Below are 22,129 nucleotides of genomic sequence, written 5' to 3'. Positions count from 1 at the left end.
CCCGCCGCTGCTTCACACGCCAAAGACAGACGAACAACTATACCTGTACTTGGCAGTATCGGAGATTGTGGTAAGTGGAGTCCTGGTCTGGGAAGAACAATGTAACAATTTCCAATTTACTATGTTAGCAGGACTCTAGGTGAGGCCGAAAGTAGGTACACTCACCTAGAAAAATTGGCGCTCGCTTTGCTAAGCGCCTCTAGGAAGCTGAAACCATATTTTCAATGTCATCCTATATGTGTTGTGACTACTTACCCATTGCAAAATATAATGCATAAACCTGAGCTCTCGAGACGATTGGCCAAATGGTCCGTAGAGATCAGCGGGTACGATATTGAATATCGACCCCGGAACTCCATTAAATCTCAAATATTGGCGGACTTTGTGGACGATTTTACGCTGGGCCTTATACCCGAGGTCGAAAGAGAGTTGTTGGAGAACTTGGGGAAGTCCTCGGGGATCTGGACCCTCTTTACGGACGGTGCCTCAAACGCAAAAGGGTCCGGACTTGGCATCGTATTGAAGCTACTAACAGGCAATGTAGTTAGACAATCTATTAGGACTTTGAAATTGATTAACAACGAGGCCGAATATAAGGCCTTGATTGCAAGTCTCAAACTAGACAAAACCTTGGGAGTAGAGGTGATTGAAGCTAAGTGCAACTCCCTCCCCGTGATGAACCAAGTTAATGGGATGTTCGAGGTTAGAGAAGAATGAATGCAAAGGTACCTGGATAAGTTGCAGGTAACATTACATCGATTTAAAGAATGGACTTTGCAACACGTACACCGAAATCAAAATAGTGAGGTCGATTCCCTTGCTAACTTAGGATCATCGGTCGAGGACAACGAGTTCAACTCGGGGTCAGTCGTACAACTTATGAGATCGATAGTGGAAGAAGGCCATGCCGAGATTAACTCCATGAGCTTAACTTGGGACATGAGAAACAAATATATAGAATATCTGAAGATCGGAAAACTTCCCTCGGATCCGAAAGAATCGAGGGCCCTGCGTATGAAGGCAGCCCAGTTTACTTTGTACGAAGAAGGAACCCTGTTCAGAAGAACATTCAATGGCCTGCTCGCGATATGTCTAAGATCGAAAGACACCGAATAAGTTCTGAGGGAAATCCACGAAGGCACCTGTGGAAATCATTCAGGCGCTGAATCATTGGTTTGAAAAGTAACTAGTGTTGGCTACTACTGGATTAATATGGAAAAAGATGCGAAGGAGTTCTTACGAAAATGTTGATGAATATCAAAGGCATGCCCCGATGATTCATCAACCCGGGGAGTTGCTACATTCGGTTATGTCACCATGGCCGTTCAAGAAGTGGGGAATGGACATCATTGACCCCCTTCCATGGGCACTCGATAAGGCTCAATTCATATTATTTATGACTGACTATTTTTCTAAGTGGGTGGAAGCCCAGGCATATGAGAAGGTCAGGGGGAAGGAGGTCATCGACTTCATTTGGGACCATATCATATGTCGGTTCAAAATGTCGGCTGAGATCGTGTGTGACAACGAGAAACAATTCATCGGCAGAAAAGTAAACAAGTTTCTGGAAGACCACAAGATCAAACGGATCCTATCAACGCCCTATCCCCTAGTGGGAATGGACAAGTAGAATCAACCAACAAAACCATACTCCAGAACCTCAAAAAGAGATTAACTGACGTCAAAGGAAAATGGAAGGAAATCATGCCTGAAGTCTTATGGGCATACTATACGACCTCGAAGTCCAGTACCGGGGCCACCCCATTTTTTGCTGGTTTACGGCACCGAAGCTCTAATATCGATCGAATTCGGAGAACCAAGTCTCAGGTTTCGATATGCAACCAATGAATCAAACGACGAGGCCATGAATACAAGCCTGGACCTATTAGATGAAAGGCGCGAAGCTGCCCTTGTTCAATTGGCCACCCAAAAGCAGCGGATCGATAGGTATTACATTCGAAGATCTAACCTTCGACACTTCAATATCGGGGACTTGGTATTAAGGAAGGTTACACTAATCACCCGAAACCCAAACGAAGGGAAGTTGGGGCCGAACTAGGAAGGTCTGTATCAAATTATCGAGATCACCGGAAAGGGGTCCTACAAACTCGGAGCAATGAACAGCGAGCAACTACCGAACAACTGGAATATAACTCACTTGAAACGATATTACTGCTAAGGTATGACCCCGTTCATTTATTTTATTTTGAACTAACACTTGCAGATAACAAACAAGGAACGATACAATTTTTAGGCCTAAAAGTAGGTGTTGCACTCTTTTTCCCTTGAACTGGTTTTGTCCCAAATGGGTTTTTCGGCAAGGTTTTTAATGAGGCAATAGTAAATCGTGCTAAATTGAAGGCCTGTCACTAACCGGTATTGAAGATCACAACAACAGTATTCGAGGCCTCTCTATGATCGGCCCCGAACACTAGGGGCATTACCTTCGAATAACGACTTTAGTAAGGAAAGAAACTTTATGATTGAATGGTCTCGGCTCGATCAATGGGATTTATAGTAAGGGCCAAACGACCAAATGAATTGTGCCCGCATAGATTGCTCGAGCCCTGGCACAAATCTTGTACACATATATAACTATTACGAACAAGAATAAAAAGAAGTCTCTACCTTGCGGATAAATATCTTGTCCCTTAAGAATTTCTCTTTTTTTCCTCTCAAGGAATTTCCTACATTCGATCCCATAAAGGTATCGAGCCCAAGGGCCTCCTTTATCCGGGATCAAACGATCACTCCCAGTCGGGGACTGTCATCCAAAAACAAACTCGGACGGCTCGGGATGAGGGAGCCCGAGGGCATAAGACCTATTAGACAACGCCCGAACCTTAAAGGCTACGTCCATCCCCATTCAGGGACTGTTATCTTAGGCAAGCCTGGATAACTCGAGTTGACAAGCCCACTGGGCAACACCCAAATTAAAAGGCTACATTCATATTAAAACGGCTAGGAGACTTTCGTGACCCGTAATAAAAAAATAAGGCCTTGAAAAATTTCTAAACCAGTTCTAAAGACTACCCTCAGCAAACTATAGTCTAAAATATTATAAGTACTTTGGGAAAAATGTCTAGTAATACTGAACGCCCACGATGCCTTGAACAAAATAATGTCAAAGGCAAGGCGTGTTCGAACTATAGAAAATGACCTAACTGGTTCATGCTAAGGTATTTCGATCTTGGCGAACATAAAGAATAAAGCAAAGAAAAAACAAAACTCAGAAATTGTCAAAGGGAAAAGGAAGCCTTGTATTATATGTACATGAAGTCTTTACAAAGGCCAAACGGCCTTGAAAAAGGCATAAAAGTACACAAGTACGAAAATATAAAAAATGTACAAGGCACTTAAACGGCATGGTCTTCACCGGAGCCCACTTCATTGCTAGGTTCTTCTGAGTCTCCTCAACCCTCAGATCCGTTAGAACCCTCGAAGTCTTCCTCGGGTTATGCCAACTTCTTGGCCTCGGCTTCGAGCCCCTCAGCACTCTCAATTTCGGCCGACAAGTCGAAACCCCGAGCATGAATCTCCTCGAGGGCCTCCATTCGGGATTGCCGCTTCGCATGCTCGATGATATCCTTCATTCGATCCTGGGCCGCCTCATCATCGGCCTTGAATTGGGCCACCATCTTGTCGGCATCGGCTTTAACCAACAAGACCACCGACTTGGCCGTTTCGAGCTCCTTGACAAGATTTTCTCGATCAAAGACGGGCGTACTTAGCCGAGACTGGAGTGCCTCAAACCTTTTGACCTGCACCTCGGCCTTTTCCTTTGTCGTTCGAAGCTGTATCTCCACCGAAGTCAGTTGCGCCAGAGCAAACTCTTTTTCCGAGGCCAGATGGTCCATCCTACCTCTCCATTCATCGATCTCAGCCTTGACAGCATCCATCTCAGCTCGAAGTTGGGCGATCCGGTTGATTTTCTGTTGGACCTGCAGATTCCGAACATTAGTTACCGAGTCTAGCTTGTCGTCACTAACCTCAAATATGTTTACCTGCTCGACCAGATCGGCATGCTCCTTCCGAGCCAGCTCCAGCTCAGCTCGAAGGCTCTTAGCCTCCCCTTCACGCTGCTCGCTGAGAAGTTTGTAAGTATTTCTCTTCTCGGTGAGCCTTCAGACCTCGGCCTCAAGCTGGTTTAGCTCATCCCAATAACGGAAAAAGTTTCTCATGATGAAGCATCGAGTCTTGTAGACACAAAGAAAAATTTTAGGATTATTTACAAATTAGTCTAAGTATTAATTGAAGTCATCAAGAGGTATTTGAAGTTACTCGGTTTAGCACTTGCTGTGCTTCATTGAACAGGCAGGGCGCGTCCACCTTGGTCATCTTAGCTTGGTCTTCCTCATTCACCAAAAACCAAAGGTAGTTGACCACCCCTACGGGGGCAGAAAGGACCCGGGTATCCTCCAGAACAGAGATGATGATTGACCGCTTCCGGTCAGGATCCACACTCGGAGTTTGGAACCGGTTGAACAATTTTGGGCTTGAAGAGGGCTCGCTTGTTCCTGAAGATGGACTCTTCTTCGGCACCTCCAAGTCACCCAACCCGGTGACATCCTCTGTTGCGGAAGATTTCACACCATTAAAAAAGCCGCGGAAGGGGTCGTATGCTCCATGGGCCCCCTCGTTAGGATGCTCTTTCACTATATGAGCCTCGTTGTACATGGAATCAGTGAACGAAGGTAACTCGGTGATGTCTATCACACCAAGTACCTCTCTCCAGTTTGAAGGCCCCTTGCCCTTAGAGTCGCGATGACATGCGGGCCATCAGATCGAAGGCTTCATATTCTTCATCGAATTCGTCCCTCAACCGATAGAGTGAATCTAAAAATGGTTCTCGACCACTGATGCTTTCTTTACACTTGTGCACCAGCCTTCTCTTTGTTTTCTTCTTCTCCGAGCTCGGAGAACTCGGAGCCCTCTTTATTTTATTTTCTTCATCCTGTCTCAGAGCGGGGGACTCGGCGGGGAGGTTCTCACCACGGGATGGAGGACTCAGTGTGACATCCTTGGATAAACCTGCAAAAAGAAGTAAAACAAGTGACAACTTAATGAAGCAAAAAGGAACTCAAGTATTATCTACTCATGAAAGGGATCTCACCATGGGAACGGGCCTCCCATCGACCCTTTGAAAGTCTACTCCATGAGCGCTCAGAATAGGGCCTTTGTAGTACGATTCCCTCGACCCACTCCTTGAGTCGAGGAATTGCATTCGGGACCCGAGCGACAACTGCAGCACCACAGAACACCGATAAGAAGAGAGTAAAAGAGCGATAAATTAAATCTTGGAAGCAAATTTATACTTACAAGATATGTTCCACTTCTCAGGGAACGACATGTGCTCGGCCGGGATCAAGTCTAAGGTCCTCATTCGAACAAAATGGCCTAGCCAACCTCGATCCCGATCTTCATCGATACTCGATAACGGGGCTTTACTGGCCCAATGGGAGAGTTTGATCAGTCCCCCCCAATAGAGTCGGAGACTGTATAAATGCATGAGGTGGTCGATAGTGAAGGGGAACCGTTCGATCTTGCTTACAAAGAAATGGAGGAGGATTATGATCCTCCAGAAAGAAGGGTGAATTTGACCGAGGGCTACCTCGTATAGTTTGCAAAAGTTGATGATAACCGGGTCTAAGGGGCCCAACATGAAGAGATAAGTGTAAACACTTAAAAATCTCTCAACGTGGGTAGTGATGGCTTTGTCAGGTTCGGAATCAGCATTGACCAAGCATCCCCGGGGATGAACATTTTTAAGGGAGGTTCCGGTACTGGTTCCTCGATAGTAGTACGTGAAACAGTCTCCCCGGTAGCCGACCGCGAGATAGAAGGGTTTTCTTTTTGGGGAACGGTTTTTGAAGTCTTCACCATTCCTTTGAAAATAGAGAAAAAATGAGGGAAAAGAGGAAGTTAAAGGAGTACACTTGATAGTTTGGGATGAAGACGAACAAAAGCTCTTACAAAATATCTCAAAAAACCAGAATATAAGTGCTTGAAAGTATTAAAATTTCTTAGGTACGAGGGTAGAAGGCTTGGATATAAAGTTTGAATGAACAAGGGAAGGGGAATTTATAGTTTTTCAGTGACGGTTCACATCTAGGAATGGCTGACCGACAACTGACAAGCATTTAATGCCATTAAGACTTGATTGACGAGACGTTTCGTTTATTTTGTCGTTTCTGTCGCAGGGTATCGAAGTAAGAATCAGAAACTCATATCATTTCTCGTCGTCTACTCTCCGAAAAATGAGGGGACTATCTGTATACGGTCTAAATTGACTAGTATCCCAAAGGTTGATTTAAATTTACAGTAGAAATCTTTACTTTAAGGGAAAACTCTGTTAGTTCATTCTAAGTTTTTTTCTATAAATCTTAATGTAAACTTAGGGTCTACCAAACTATATAGAGAACCTGGTTCTCTATCAGTTTTCACATAAAACACACACATCGGTAAGTAAATAACACAACAATATTTTACGTGAAAAACTCCCAGCTCACGGGATTAAAAACCACGACCTACACTCGTAGGATTTCAACTTCCCTAACCGAGCAACTTTAGATTACAACCTATTATAACCTAGGAATTAAACTCTTAATCCCTCACCTACTTGCAATAACTATATTGCAAGCCTTTTTGTAATAACTCTATTACAAAGCAATAAACCTTGACTAACTCTAGTCAAGAAACTAAACCAAACGGTGGTTTAAATTTGTCCTACAAAGACACTTCTTGAAAGTAGTGTAGGATTACAAATGAAGAACAAATAACAAAGACTCAACAAACCTAAGGACTTAAGATATCTTCAATCTTTGGATCCGGTCCTTGAGGTTGCAGCAGCTTTGTTCTTGCGAGAGATGGTGGCTAGCACTTGAGAGAATATTGTCTTTTGATTTGCAAGTCTTGGAGAAATGAAATGCCTTGCCTCATGTTGATAATATATAAATATATATATATATATATATATATATATATATATATATATATATATATATATATATATATGTGTGTGTGTGTGTGTGTGTGTGTGTGTGTGTGTGTGTGTGAGCTCATTGGGATGATGTAAGCAAATATCTAGTACAAGGCATGCTCCATAAAGTGACTGCTTCACTGTTGCGTGTGCAGTGCAACAGTGCAGCGACTTTAACAGCTGTAAGGAGTTGACATGTACTGTGACCGGAGGAACTTATCTCTATTTGTTCCCTCTATAGTTCCCTTTGTTGTTCCCTTAACTGATATCATTGAGAGTTGAACCACACATCTGACTAGTTACTTTGAACGCAAAGGAACTAATTGTTTCAGGTTCCTTATCTGGTTCTCTCATAAAGTTTGTCAAATTATCAAAATAAAAGACACATAATTTATCAATTTCCCCTTTTTTAATGATGAAAAACTTAAGGTTGATATTCCCCATGAGAACCAGATCTGCACATTGTTTCCCATACGAACCATCCATATTCCACCTGAGAACCTATTTCCTCCCTTTCAATTTTCAAGTACCATATCTGATGTCAGTTGATACTATGCAACAACTTTTACAATTGTAGAGTTGATTATACGACGACCAAGGGAACTGATCACATCTGGTCCCTATTTGGTTCCTCGAGAGCGCTTGGCAAATCATCAAAACACGAGATAGCATAACTATCAATTTCTCCCTTTTTGATGATGACAAACTTAGAATTGAAGCTCCCATGAGAACCAGATCTCCATATTGTTCCCCTTGCAAAATAGCCATACTCCCCTTGAGAACCTTTCCCTATATGGTTCTCATATGAAGTTTGTTAAATCATCAAAACACAAAGCATATAACTTATCAATTTTCCCCTTTTTGATGATGACAAACTTAGAATTGAAGTTCCCCCTGAGAACTAGATCTCCATATTGTTCCCCCTGCAGAATAGCCATATTTCCTCCTTCAAATTTCTTCCCCCTTTTGGCATCATAAAAAAGAATTAGCCGAGTAAATGCAAAAAGAAGTCCAGCAAAGTTAACTCATGCCACTTGTGTGCACACAACATCGCTAAAAACAGAACGCATGAGTATAACATGTATTAATAGACGACAATGCTCATTAAGTTAGGGAAACAATATTGTCTCAGTACCATAATTACAAACATACATAAGTCAAACAAAACTAGAGTACCGCAGTCGAAAGGGAAGGACAACAAAAGGAGATGATAAGATTAAATAAGAGTTGGCAAAGGGGTAAGATAGGGGACACTGGATGGAGAAGGGAAGGACTAGGAAGCAAGGGCTTTGAGGAGGTTGTCAATCCAAGCATTAACAACCCTTTGATCGTTGATTAGCTGCTCGTTCAGGTTCTCCACTTGGTTCCTCAACTCCACATTTTCAGCTTCTAGGCAGGCAACTTCTTCTCCCTGAGCATTTCTAGAACCAGATTCCTTGCTGGCCTAATTGAGCTTAGACTCAAGAATAACATTCTACGCTTTCCACAGCCTAATTTCCTCATTTGCAGCATATTGGGCATCAATAAGCTGAGAGATTTTGGAATCGCTGCCTATTCCCTCTTTTTGTCAACATACTCATATTCCTCCAAGGTGTTTATTGAGAACATTTGTTTACGAGTTCCCACAACTTCTCTCCCCAAGGGGACCTCAAATCGTTCAAAGACTTTTATGAGCAGAAACCTATATGGAAACCCATGATTTTAATCCTTGAAGTCTGCCATTTTCTTCATGTGTTCAACCAAAATCCCAGGCAGATTGATAGGAGTGTAGTTGTCCAGTGCCTCCAAAAAAACTAGGTTCGCTATTGGTAGCAAGACCATATTCACCAACTCGAACAAGAGCTGGTATTCTGGAAGCAGTGCCTTCTTGTGCACTCGTTCCCCTTGTTGAACAGCTTGAGGCTTGATAATAAACTTCCTAAAAGTTGGGTACAGGTTCCCTCCACAGTTGAGAGCCCTTCAGCAGGCACCCCAAGAATATTCTCGAGCACAACCTCACCAATCACAAATTCTACCCTACTTATTTTCAAATAGATGGTGTCACCTTCCACTATGAATAAATCAACATACAAACTGTGAACTTCCTCCTCATAGACCTTTGGACTCTGAACAGTAAAGTGATGAGTCCACTTTTGGAAGTCGCATATTTTAACCAACTGCCTCATTCCAAACTTATCAAGAATGTCAGTGTCAAACACTCTGCCCCGTAGAACTTTCTACTTTTTCGATTTTACTTTCCTTTCAAGCTCAGACACATCAACTCTAGCCCTCTTTGAGGAACCAGGTTCCTCACAGCTACTTAGCCTCTTTCTGAGTGACCTTTTCTTCTCAAAAGTCTTCTTCTTTTCAACAGACTTTTCCTTTTCAACTCCTTCGTCACCACCAACCGTAGTAACTTTTGCTGATAGGCCATCCTCACTATCATCAAATTCTCCCGTAAACACAGACTTCATCTTAGAGTACACAACCTCCAAAGGGACTATATCAAGGTGAGGAGAAGATGAAGGGTCAGTACTGCCCAGGGGTTCTCTAGTAGAGCTTGGAGTTTCATCCCAAGTAGGAGCTGAGAACTCCTCTTGGGCAGAGGGACCAGGTCCCTCTGTAGGCTCCCTGGTAGTACTGACAGATGATTGGTCACTTTGAGACACATTGTCCCTAGTACCCACATCACCAGACAAAGAATCCCCAACTAGATATTCCATAGCAACAACAGTCAAAATATATTTACCTATCTTACCCACAATAATTTCAAACAATGCAGTATCAGTAAAAGAGAATGGAGCATTACCTGATATTGAAGAAATATTTAGATCAAAACCCTGAGCACATTGAGTTTCAGAAACACAAGACACAGATGTGTGAAGACATGGTTGATTCTGAGAGAGGGAAGTCACAAAAAGATGATTTGGGGTATTTAAAGGGAAAAGAGGGATCAGTTATAATAAGGTGTGAGAAAAGGGGATGGATAGTCGGGTCGGTTTAAGAGGTATGAGAAGAAGCGGAGGCAATTAATGATGTGGCACACTAGTAGTTCAAAATGCATATGAGTGTAAGAGGAACTACTAAACTGAGTCATGTGAACCATGTTCCTTGACAAATTTTGTAAATGCGAGCATCATCCTTCTAAAAATTTGCAATGTCATTAGCCACTTGTTTGTCTTGTAGTTGCCATGCATGTTTACCTGTAACGGTATAGAATTGAGTTAGAAGTTGCCAGAAAACACTTTTTAGAAATTTTCCTTACCATCCCTTCATAGCCAATTATCGAGGAACCAAGTTCTTTTCTATATTAAGGGCACTTGTATTGTCACATAGCAGTTGCACATAATTAAAGAATACACCAAAGTCTTCCAATCATTGCTTGATCCACAACAGTTGGGCACAACAGGAGGCAGCTACCACATATTCAGCTTCGGTAGTAGAGAGGGCCACAGAATTTTATTTCTTTGTACCCCATGAAATCAAGCAATATCCCAAACAGTATGCCATGCTAGATGTGCTCTTTCTATCCACTAGATAACCAGCATAATCAACATCATCATACCCAATCAAGTCAAAAATATCTCCTAAGGGATAATAGAGGACCAGTCCTGCGTTCCTTTGAGATACCTCAGAATTCTTTTGATAGCTTTCAAATGATATTCTTTACTTACTTGATTGGAATCTTAGCACACAACACTAAATACAATGTCAGGTCTGCTGGCTGTTAGGTACAAGAAAGATCCAATGATACTCCAATACATAGTTTTATTTACAGGGAACTAGGTTCATCCATGTCTAGATGAGTGGCAGTAGCAATGAGAGTATTAATGGTCTTTGTTCTTTCCATCTCAAACCTTTTCAGAGTCTCCTTAATGTATTTCTCATCACTTACCATCGTTCCCTTAGAGGTTTGCTTCACTTTTAGCCTTAGGAAGAAGTTCAGTTCCTTCATCATACTCATCTCAAACTCGCTTCTCATAAGCTTTGCAAACACCTCACATAGGGAATCATTTGTTGTACCAAAAATGATGCCATCAAAATAGATCTACACAATCAGCAGGTTCCTACCATGTTTCTTCAAAAATAGGGTGTTGTCGAGTTTTCCTCTTGTAAAGCCATTTTAAAGAAGGAACTTGGACAACCTTTCATACCATGCATGAAGGGCCTGTTTCAGCCCATATAAGGCCTTGTCAAGTTTGAATACATGTTCAGGATGCTCATGATACTAAAAATCAGGTGGTTGTTTGACGAAGACTTCTTCCTTTAAATATCCATTCAGAAATGCACTTTTGACATCCATTTGGAACAGTTTGAATTCCATATGAGATACAAAGGCAATGAGGATTCTGATGGCTTCCATTAGAGCAACTGGGACAAAAGTCTCATCATAGTTGATCCCTTCTTCTTGATTGTAACCTTGCACTACTAACCTGACCTTGTTTCTTGTTGTATTCCTAAACTCGTCAAGCTTGTTTCTGAACACCCATTTGGTTCCGATAACAGTTCTGTTTGAGGGTCGAGGAACCAGATTCCATACACGGTTCCTCTCAAATTGATGGAGTTTATCTTGCATAGGAGTAATCCAATTAGCATCTTTCAATGCTTTCTTGATGTTTCTCGGCTCAATTTGAGACAAGGAAGCTGAAAAGGCAAAATTGTTTCTTGTCTTTGATCTAGTCTGAATTCCTGAATCCAGAGGAATGATGACATTTAGGAAAGGATGTGAGATTTTGTGCTTCCAGTTAGACAACTGAGTCTCAGGGTGAGAAGGGCCAGGTTCCGCCGTGTGAGACCCATCATTGGCATACATGGAAGTGTGAGTACCACTTCTATGCTCAGCATCAACAACTCTATTTTTTGCTTTAGTTCCTGTGAAGGAGGGACCAGGTTCCTCCGAATTAGTTGGAGGTCCTGTCGCATCTTCTTCACTAGACTCCTTCACCTGACTCATCAGATCTGCCTTCCCGTTTTCCATATCAATGACTTCTCTAGGAACCTTTGAATACTCTCCATCTTGATCATTCTTATCATGTGAATCTTTGAATAGTCATTAACAATAACTAAGATGTACTTCTTTCCTTATGTGTTCGGCATTCTCATAGGTCTACACAGATCCATATGAAGAAGATCCAGTGGCCTTGAGGTGCTCACTTCCTTCTTTGGCTTTAATGAGGAACTGACTTGCTTCCTTTTCACACATGCATCACACACCTTGTGATCTTTGAACTTTGATTTCGGCAACCCACGAACTAGGTCCTTCTTGATCAGCTTATTCAATAGAGTGAAGCTTGCACGTCCCAATCTTCTGTGCCATAGTTCAGCATCAACATCATCATCAACGGTACTCAGACATGTAAGATCACCCCCATCAGAGATTCAAAGTCTGCAACATAAATATTTTTGAACCTTTTGCAATCAGAACCACTTCACCAGTTATAAGATTGGTGACAATGCAAGATTTTGACAAAAACTCCACTTTGTTTCCTTTGTCGCAAATTTAAGAGACATTCAACAGGCTATACTTCAAGCCATTCACATAATACATATTTTCAAATGAGTGAGAGAGTGTTTTTCCAATATTTCCAATTCATAGAATGTATCCCTTTTTTCCATTGCCAAAGGACACACTTCCTCCTTGCAGGGCTTCGAGTGAAAGAAAACCATCATGCTTCCAGTCATGTGTTTAGAACAGCCACTATCCATGTGCCATTTTTGGTTGCTTCCTTTCAAAGCTCCCTGCACAAGAGAATCAAGGTTTAGACTTAGGAACCCAAACAAGTTTGGGTCCCTTGTAATGAGGAAAGGGGCGAATCAAATTTCTTTTTGGCCATATAGGCATCACACATTTCTTTTTCAGAGAATCAGGTTCCTTAGCAGTAGAAACGTTTTTGACAAAAACTTTGTTTTTTTGTTGGGACTGAAAATTTGCTTTACATGAATCTTTGTAATGACCAGTCTTATCACAATGAGTACAAAGCCAGTTCTCATGCACAGTAACATACTTGCTATGTGGATTATAGGGGGGTTTTCCTTATGGAACCCGATTCCTTGCATGTTTCCTCCATTATTTTTATACATGGAAGTGATTGTATCAGAGGACCAGGTCCACTTTAGAGATTTATCTAGATTATTTTTGATCCTGTTTAAATTTTTCTGAAGTTGTCTATTCTTTTCAAGTTCAGCATCAAGACTTAATTTTATATTTTTGAGTTTATTTTCAAGCTTAAGGTGTGCCTCACTTGCCACTTCCTTTCCTTTAGAGGAGTTCATGCATTTTTCCATTGAATTTTTTAAGAAGATATTTTCTTTCTTTGTTTCATCTACTGTTTCCTTCAAATCTATAACTACAACCACCAGATCATCTCTCTCTTGTTTTAACTCTCTGATTTCCTCGGTTAAAATATTTTTATCATTAATGAGGTTGTGGTAAGCATCAATTAAAATATTAGCCAAAGATATCAGCTTCTTTGTAGAATAAGACTTCAAATTTCTTTGAACGTCCAAAAAGCTTACCTCATCGTCATCATCTTCTTTATCCTCATCAGATTTTGCCATCAATGCAAATATGGAATCATATTTTACAGCTTTGCTTTCAACGGCCATCATGGAGGTTTCTACATGTTCATCATCACCCTCAGATTCACTAAAGGAATCTCCCCAGGCAGCCACAGCTTGCTTTACAATATTATCAGCGACATCTCTTCTCTTGAACTTTCTGTCGGGGACCGGGTTCCTCTTAACCATCTTATCAACATTGTGTTTGTAATGGTCCTGATTGTTGAGAGGACAATCATTGATGAAATGTCCTGTCTTTCCACACTTGTGACAGTAATCGTATCCTTTAGTGTTTCTGCTAGAGCTGCCTTCTTGGGAATGCCTCCATTTCTACGAACCATTTTCCGAAATCTTGGTGGTCTGTAGGTTGATTGACCTTCTTCAAAGTTTGGTGGAGCATCCATTTGGATCCTTTCTAGGTGTTAGCCAGATAGAAAGAACCTGCTTTGATACCAATTGATGTAAACTTGGGGTCTACCAAACTGTATAGAGAACCTGGTTCTCTATCAGTTTTCATAGAACACTCACACATAGTGGTAAGTAAATAAAACAACAATATTTTACGTGAAAAACTCCTAGCTCACGGGATTAAAAACCACGACCTACACTCGTAGAATTTCAACTTCACTAACCGAGCAACTTTAGATTACAACCTATTATAACCTAAGAATTAAAGTCTTAATCCCTCATCTACTTGCAATAACTATATTGCAAGCTTCTTTGTAATAACTCTATTACAAAGCAACAAACCTTAACTAACTCTAGTCAAGAAACTAAACCAAACAGTGGTTTAAATTTGTCCTACAAAGATATTTCTTGAAAGTAGTGTAGGATTACAAATGAAGAACAAATAACAAAGACTCAACAAACCTAAGGACTTAAGATATCTTCAATCTTTGGATCTGGTCCTTGAGTTTGCAGCAGCTTTGTTCTTGCGAGAGATGGTGGCTAGCACTTGAGAGAATATTGTCTTTTGATTTTCAAGTCTTGGAGCAATGAAATTCCTTGCCTCGTGTTGATAATATATGTGTATGGGGTCATTGGGATGATCTAAGCAAATATCTAGTACAAGGCATACTCCATAAAGTGACTGTTGCACTGTTGCGTGTGCAGTGCAACAATGAAGCGACTCTAATAGCTATAAGGAGTTGACCTATACTATGACCTGAGGAACTAATCTCTATATGTTCCCTTTATAGTTCCCTCTGTTGTTCCCTTAAATGATTTCATTGAGAGTTGAACCAGACATCTGACTAGATACTCTGAACACAAAGGAATTAATTGTTTCAGGTTCCTTATGTGGTTCTGTCATGAAATTTGTCAAATCATCAAAATAAAAGACACATAGCTTATCAAATCTGAATGTTGATATTCTTTGCATCTAGAAAAAAGAGAGATACGAAGATGACTAAAGTGACACTAGAAGGTGTAATATGGAGGAGACCCTTCACAAACTTCATATATAGTGCTAGAAGAAATGATATTTTAGCATTTAAGCTTGAGAAAAAAAAAGTTTCAGTGCATTCTTATATGAGTTTTTAATTGCTTTTAACAATGCGGAGTCACTTTAAAATGATTTGACCCATAATCCAAATGGGTTTCAATTAAAAAAAATATCAAGTTCCATATTACTTTAAAATGATTATCCTATACTACAAAGTTTTGCTTTTTTGTTACATAATGCACATTCATAATTATTCTATACTAAAATAATCTATGCTAGAAAATTCTTATTTTGTTTGTATTCCACATCCGAGTCATTTTATAACTCTACTGAAGCTAAAATACTATTGTATCCAACTCACATAACATATTTATAATTTTTCTAGTGAAGTTAAAATACTATTGTGTTCATCACGCATAACATATAAATGTATTATTTAGCTTCATTAGAAAATTATAAATATGTTATGTGAGTTGGATACAATAATACTTTAGCTTCAATAGAGTTATAAAATGACTTGGATGGGGCATACAAACAAAATAATAATTTTCTAGCATAGATTATTTTAGTATAGAATAATTATGAATGTGCATTATGTAACAGAAAAGGCAAAACTTTGTAGTATAGGATAATCATTTTAATCTAATGTGGAATTTAATTATTATTTTTTATCGAAACTCATTTGGATTATGGGTCAAATCACATTAAAGGATAAATGGATATAAAATGTGTATGATCCATTATCACGACCCAAAATCCAACTAGTCGTGATGGCACCTAACCCAACCCGCTAGGTAAGCCAACTTTCAATTATCCAATAATAATTATTAAAGCAAATAAAGATCTTAATCTTATACATTCCCCAAGAACTGGTAGTACAAATCATGAGCTTCTAAGAATAGAATTTACAACAAAACTGGTATGAAATAAATATATCATTTGTTCGAAATATACATGAACAGAGTTTTATGAATCTAAGGCTACCATGAACAATAGGCAGCTACAACCAGAACGCAGGTACATCTTCAAATCCGGAAACCATCAAGCACAACAACAACAACAGCCAATATCTGCACGCAATGTGCAGAAGTGTAGTATCAGTACAACTACCTCATGAACTGAGTAAGTAACAAACCTAGCCTTAGGTTGAAAGTAGTGATGAGCTTTCACCAAGGTCGGATCCAAAACAAATAATCCACAACAGTCCATAACAACGTAAAATAAATAATACAAGAAGTAACTTAGAAATAAAATGCTCAGCTAAATCATGATTTCAAAAGTAAAAGTTCTTCCTTTCAAGTACATCAGTGAAAACCCAAATCGTTTACCGAATTTGCCGAAAATATGAATAAGTTTGAAAACAATACTTTTTCCCAAAAATTCATTCAATAATAAATAAGATGTTTCATTTTTCTTCCAGATAACCCGTGTAAAAAAAACAAATGTATCACTATGCCCATCTATCAAAAATGTGTGAGAAATCATGAATGATGTGATGATGTACAGCATAAGAAAAAATACATCGCTATGCATGTATGTCATGTGTGCATGCCAATGCGATGCAACTCAATGATAAAATCATAAACAGCCCCTCGGGCAAACCTCACAACCACTCGTATACAGCCCCTCAGGCTTACCTCACAATTACTCGTAAACAGCCCATCGGGCATACCTAACAATCACTCGTAAACAGCACCTCGGGCATACCTCACCATCTCTCATGCCTCCCAGTCACTCGGTACTCGCACTCAGTAGGTACTTGCGCTCACTGGGGGTGGGTACAAACTCCGGAGGGGCTCCTTCAGCCCAAGCACTATAATCTGCACGGACAACTCACGTGTTATAATATCAATATCTATATCCGCACGGACAACTCACGTGCTATAATAAAACCTATAAGGCCTGCTGCAGGAGGGCAACCCCGATCCACATAATAGTAATAATATATATAAAGCCAACATGGCATGCTGCGACGTGCAACCCGATCCCAAAAATATCCTCACAATCAGGCCCTCTGCCTCCCTCAGTCATCAATCTCTCCAGTCTCTCGGGCTCAGAATGTCATGAAACTAGCCCAAAACAAATGATGATATGATGAATCAATAAATAGCAACAGAGACTGAGATATGATATGTAATGGCATGAATATAACTGAGTATGGATTTTCAATTTAAAACAAATAATTCACAGCAATATGACCTCTGTGTGTCCCAATAATACTGGTACATAGCCTCAACATGATTTTTAATATGCTTTTCAGCTCAATTTCTTTAACACATAAAACCGCATGGAAAATACCAAGATTATTTAACTACAAAGTTCCAAAGAAACAATTATGTCACAATTTTCATAGTGCACGCCCATCACCTAGCATGTGCGCCACGTCCCAACAATTCACATAATACATATATTCAGGGTTCATACCCTCAGCTCCAAGATTAGAAGAGTTACTTACCTCGAACAAGCCAAATCCAATGTCGAGCAAGCTAAACAATGCTACAGAAATCCCATTATATGCGTATCAACCTCCGAACGGCTCGAATCTAATCACAATTAATTTGATTCAGTCCACACAATTTATAGGAATTAATTTTATATCAAAATACTAATACTTTTCCACAAAATTCAAAATTACGCCCCAAAAATCACATGTGGGGACCACGTCTCGAAATCCGACGAAACTCACAAAATACGACAACCCATCCAATTACAAGTTCAACCATACTAATCACTCAATTCCGACTCTGAATCGGTATTCAAACTCGAACATTTCGTTTTGTGACATTATAGAAATTCCCTTCTATTTCTCTTGAAGATTCGATAATCGTACACCAAAAATGAAGATTAATTCATGAAATAAAATCATAAGGGAGTCAAAAAGAATTACCCCAAGTTGTGTGAAAAATTTCCTCTCCAAAATCGCCCAAACCGAGCTCCAAAATCCGAAAATGGGTGAAAATGTCGAACCCGCGAGTTTTAAGGTTCTGCCCAGTCAATCCGCATCTGCGGAGAGTATTTGTGCACCTGCGCCTCCGCTTGTGCGAGCAAAACATCACATGTGCGGACTTCATTTGCCTGCCCAGTTTATGCATCTGCAAGGAAACCATCGCATTTGCAAGGCCGGATCTGTCGGAAAGACATCGCAGATGCAAAAATCCTCAGCTTCCAGCCATCTCGCTTCTGCGCGCAACCTTCCGAATCTCCGCTCACGCAGGTGCAAAATTTTCCCTCGCACCTGCGACCAATGCCTCACAGTCCCTGCCCGTATTTGCGCTTACCAGGCTTGCTTGTGCGAGCTCGCACTTGCGATGGAATTTCCGCAGGTGCGATTGCATTAGATGGAAGGAACTTCAGCTTTTTCTCCTAAGTCCGAATTGATCTGTTAGCCATCCGAAACTTGCCCGAGCCCATCGGGACCCCGTTCGAACATACCAACATGTCCCATAACATAACAAGGACCTACTCGAGCCTCAAAACACACATAACAACATCGAAACGATGAATCACACCTCAATTCGATATCATTGAACTTTGAAGCTTCAAATTCTATATCTTGTGCCGAAATACATCAAATCAATCCGGAATGACTTCAAATTTTGCACACAAGTCACATTTCACATTACGGACCTATTCCAATTTCCAGAATCGGATTCCGACCCCGATATCAAAAAGTCAAACCCCGGGTCAAACTTCCCAAAAATTTAACTTTCGGCAATTCAAGCCAAATTCCACTACGGACCTCCAAATAATTTTACGGATACGCTCCTAAGTCCAAAATCACCATACGGAGCTATTGGAATCATCAAAACTTCATTCCGGGGTTGTTTACATATAAGTCGATATCCGGTCACTATTTTAACTTAAGTTTTAAACCTTGGAACTAAATATTCCAATTCATTCCAAAACCTCACCGGACCCGAATCATTTACCCCGGCAATTCACACAACAACTGTAAAGTAAAATTTGAGCAGTAAATGGGGAAACAAGGTTGTAATACTCAAAACGACCGGTTGGGTCGTTACACCCATATTAGCTTATGTGGCATTTATTTTTGGATTTTTATCATAAAATTTAATGCCATGTAATATTTATGGTAGGGGTTTGAGTCAAAATGATTTTTAAGTGACAATGATAAAGTTTAGTTACTTTTAAGTGACAAAAATAGTTAAGTGACTTTAGTCATATTGAAAGATAGTTCAATGACCATCAGTGAAATTAACCCATTGATGGATACACTAGCTTAAGCAATATATTGCTAATTGGAACGACGAACAGGATAGATTTAATTGACACTGCATTGACGAAGTATACTTTTTATTTCCTTATCATGATCCAATACTTAGCCCTCTACTATCCTCTATATCAATAAACTTTAGTTAATTTTAACATACTATGATTTGATTTTAGGCCGGATAGATTCGAGTTGCATCTGAAAATTGGTCTTCCCGATGAAGTGGGACGACGGGAGATTCTGAGGATTACTGTTAAGAGACTTCAATAGAGGGGGATGATAGATCCACATGTGGGACTCCAGAAGATAGGTTAGTTTAATACTACCTCTGTTTCAATTTAAATGACACACTTTCCGTATTAGTCCGTTTAAAAAAGAATGACACATTTTTATATTTAGAAATAATTTAACTTTAAACTTTTTATTTTACCCACTTTACTCTTAATAAGAAGCTTTTATAGCCATTCAGACTGCATATTGCAACGCGATGGATCGTCATGTGAAATCGGATATATCCAAAACCGATTGGGAAGCTATTAAAGTTGAGACGCCGGATATTTATAAGGCACTTGATGATCTCAAAATTGCAAAGGTAAAATTTAAACTTCTATTCTGTTTGAAAGAGTTATATTAGTACTTTGTGTTGGGTTGTTAAGCTTAAATGTAGCTCAAAAGAGGGTGAAATGGAAAATGGAGGGAAATTGAAAATATTTGAGTTTTCCTCCTGGACAAAGAGACATTGTCCCATATTGGAAGAGAAAAAAGTTTTGATGGGTATATATACAATTGCACATCTTCTAGCTCTTAAAGAGTTAAGAAGAAGTCAAGCCTCGCGTCATTGTCGTCGTCGCTAGCTCGGCTCGGCTTCGACTTCGACTTCAGCTTCGGTTAAATGATTAATTGATTAATATTTTGGACCAAATTTATTTGTTAATAGTAAATATTAACAGAAATGTTAGTTATCCGTTTTTAAAAAAATGGATAAATAACATTAAATCCAACGGAATAGTATATGCCCATTCTTTTTTGTAAAAGTCATTTAACTTATGGTCGTTTTACACAAACAGCCCTTCTGAAAAGTTGCACCTCTTCAGTTTTGAAGAGTTGCACCTCTTCAGTTTTGAAGAGTTGCACCTCTTCAGTTTGAGCTCAACATTGGCTATAAATACCAGTTCATTCTCTCAGATTTTTCACACGAATTTCTGACTTCTCCTCCTTTCTTCTGCATTATTTTAAATACAAAGAAAGCAATCCACAACCTTGGGTACTAGGAGGGGATTAAATTTCTTAAGAAAACACTGTGAATTCAGTGGGCTCGGATTATATTCTATTTCTTTTACATTTCTGTTTATATGTTATTTTATATTCTCCAGAATTATTTTACAAATACAGAATAATAACAAGCTTAAGGAATTTAATATTTTCTGTATTTGTGTTATACTCACTGTTTCTGGAGACTAAAACCTGTGTGGTTTTCTACTCCAATGGAGATTAAAATCTACGTGATTTTAACATTTGTTTTTGTCATTCTTTTATAGAAATGACTAATGACAATGGGAACCAGACTATTCCTATGGTGACTGCCAATGCATCGACAAGCCGGATAACACTGGTATAGGCGCCGGCAGAAAAACCCGGAAAATTTTTCGGGATTGATTTCAAGGAGTGGCAGCAGAAGATGTTCATCTACTTGACGACTTTAAGTCTGCAGAAGTTCATTAAGGAAGATGTTCCTATTCTGCCCGATGAAACTCAAGAAAATGAACGCTTTCTCGTGACTGAGTCGTGGAAGCATTCTGATTTTCTATGCAAGAATTACATTCTTAGCGGACTAGAGGACGATCTATATAACGTCTATAGTAATATGGAGACGTCAAAACAACTGTGGATAGCACTTGAAAGGAAATACAAAACGGAAGATGTCGGGTTAAAGAAATTCGTTGCCGCAAAATTTTTGGACTATAAAATGGTAGATAGCAAGTCTGTTATTACCCAAGTCCAGGAATTGCAAGTGATTATTCACGATCTCCTTGCTGAAGGTATAAGTCAAATTAATACTAATGTTGAAAGTATTAATTATATTATTTTTACTAACAGAATTTTCGTTGAAGGTCTTGTCATCAATGAAGCATTCCAAGTTGCAGCAATGATTGAGAAGTTGCCTCCTTTGTGGAAGGACTTCAAAAACTACTTGAAACACAAACGCAAAGAGATGTCCCTTGAAGATCTCATTGTTCGGTTGAGAATCGAAGAGGACAACAAAGCTGCTAAAAAGAAAGGCCATGGAAACTCAACAATAATGGGAGCAAACATTGTTGAGGATAGAAAGAGGAAGAAGTCTTATGGACCGAAAAGCAACCCAAGCAAGAAGCGGTTTAACGGAAATTGCTACAACTGTGGAAAAGTTGGACACAGATCTGCAGATTGTCGTGCTCTAAAGAAAGACAAGAAGAAGGGTCAAGCAAACATAGTTGAAAAGTACCAAGATGTTGATGACTTGTGTGTTATGCTTTCTGAATGCAACCTGGTGGGAAATCCTAAGGAGTGGTGGATTGATTCTGGAGCCACTCGCCATGTTTGTGCTGTTAGAGAAGCATTTGCTACATATTCTCTTGTTGGACCCGAAGAGACACTTTCTATGGGAAATTCTGCAACGGCCAAAATTGAAGGATGTGGGAAGATATTTATAAAAATGACTTCTGGTAAGGTGGTGAATTTGAACAACGTCCTTCATGTTTTCGAGATTAGAAAGAACTTAGTCTCTGTTGGACTTCTTGTTAAGAACGGGTTTAAATATATTTTTGTATCCGATAAGGTTGTAATAAGTAAGAATGAGATGTTTGTAGGAAAAGGTTACCTCACTGAGGGCCTTTTCAAGCTGAATGTAATGGTTGTTGAGAATAATAATAAAATTTTAGCTTCTTCTTACTTAGTTGAG

Source organism: Nicotiana tomentosiformis, chromosome 4 (assembly GCF_000390325.3).
Source record: "Nicotiana tomentosiformis chromosome 4, ASM39032v3, whole genome shotgun sequence".
NCBI classification, from domain to species: Eukaryota; Viridiplantae; Streptophyta; class Magnoliopsida; order Solanales; family Solanaceae; genus Nicotiana; species Nicotiana tomentosiformis.
Note: the sequence above shows the minus strand (reverse complement) of the source record.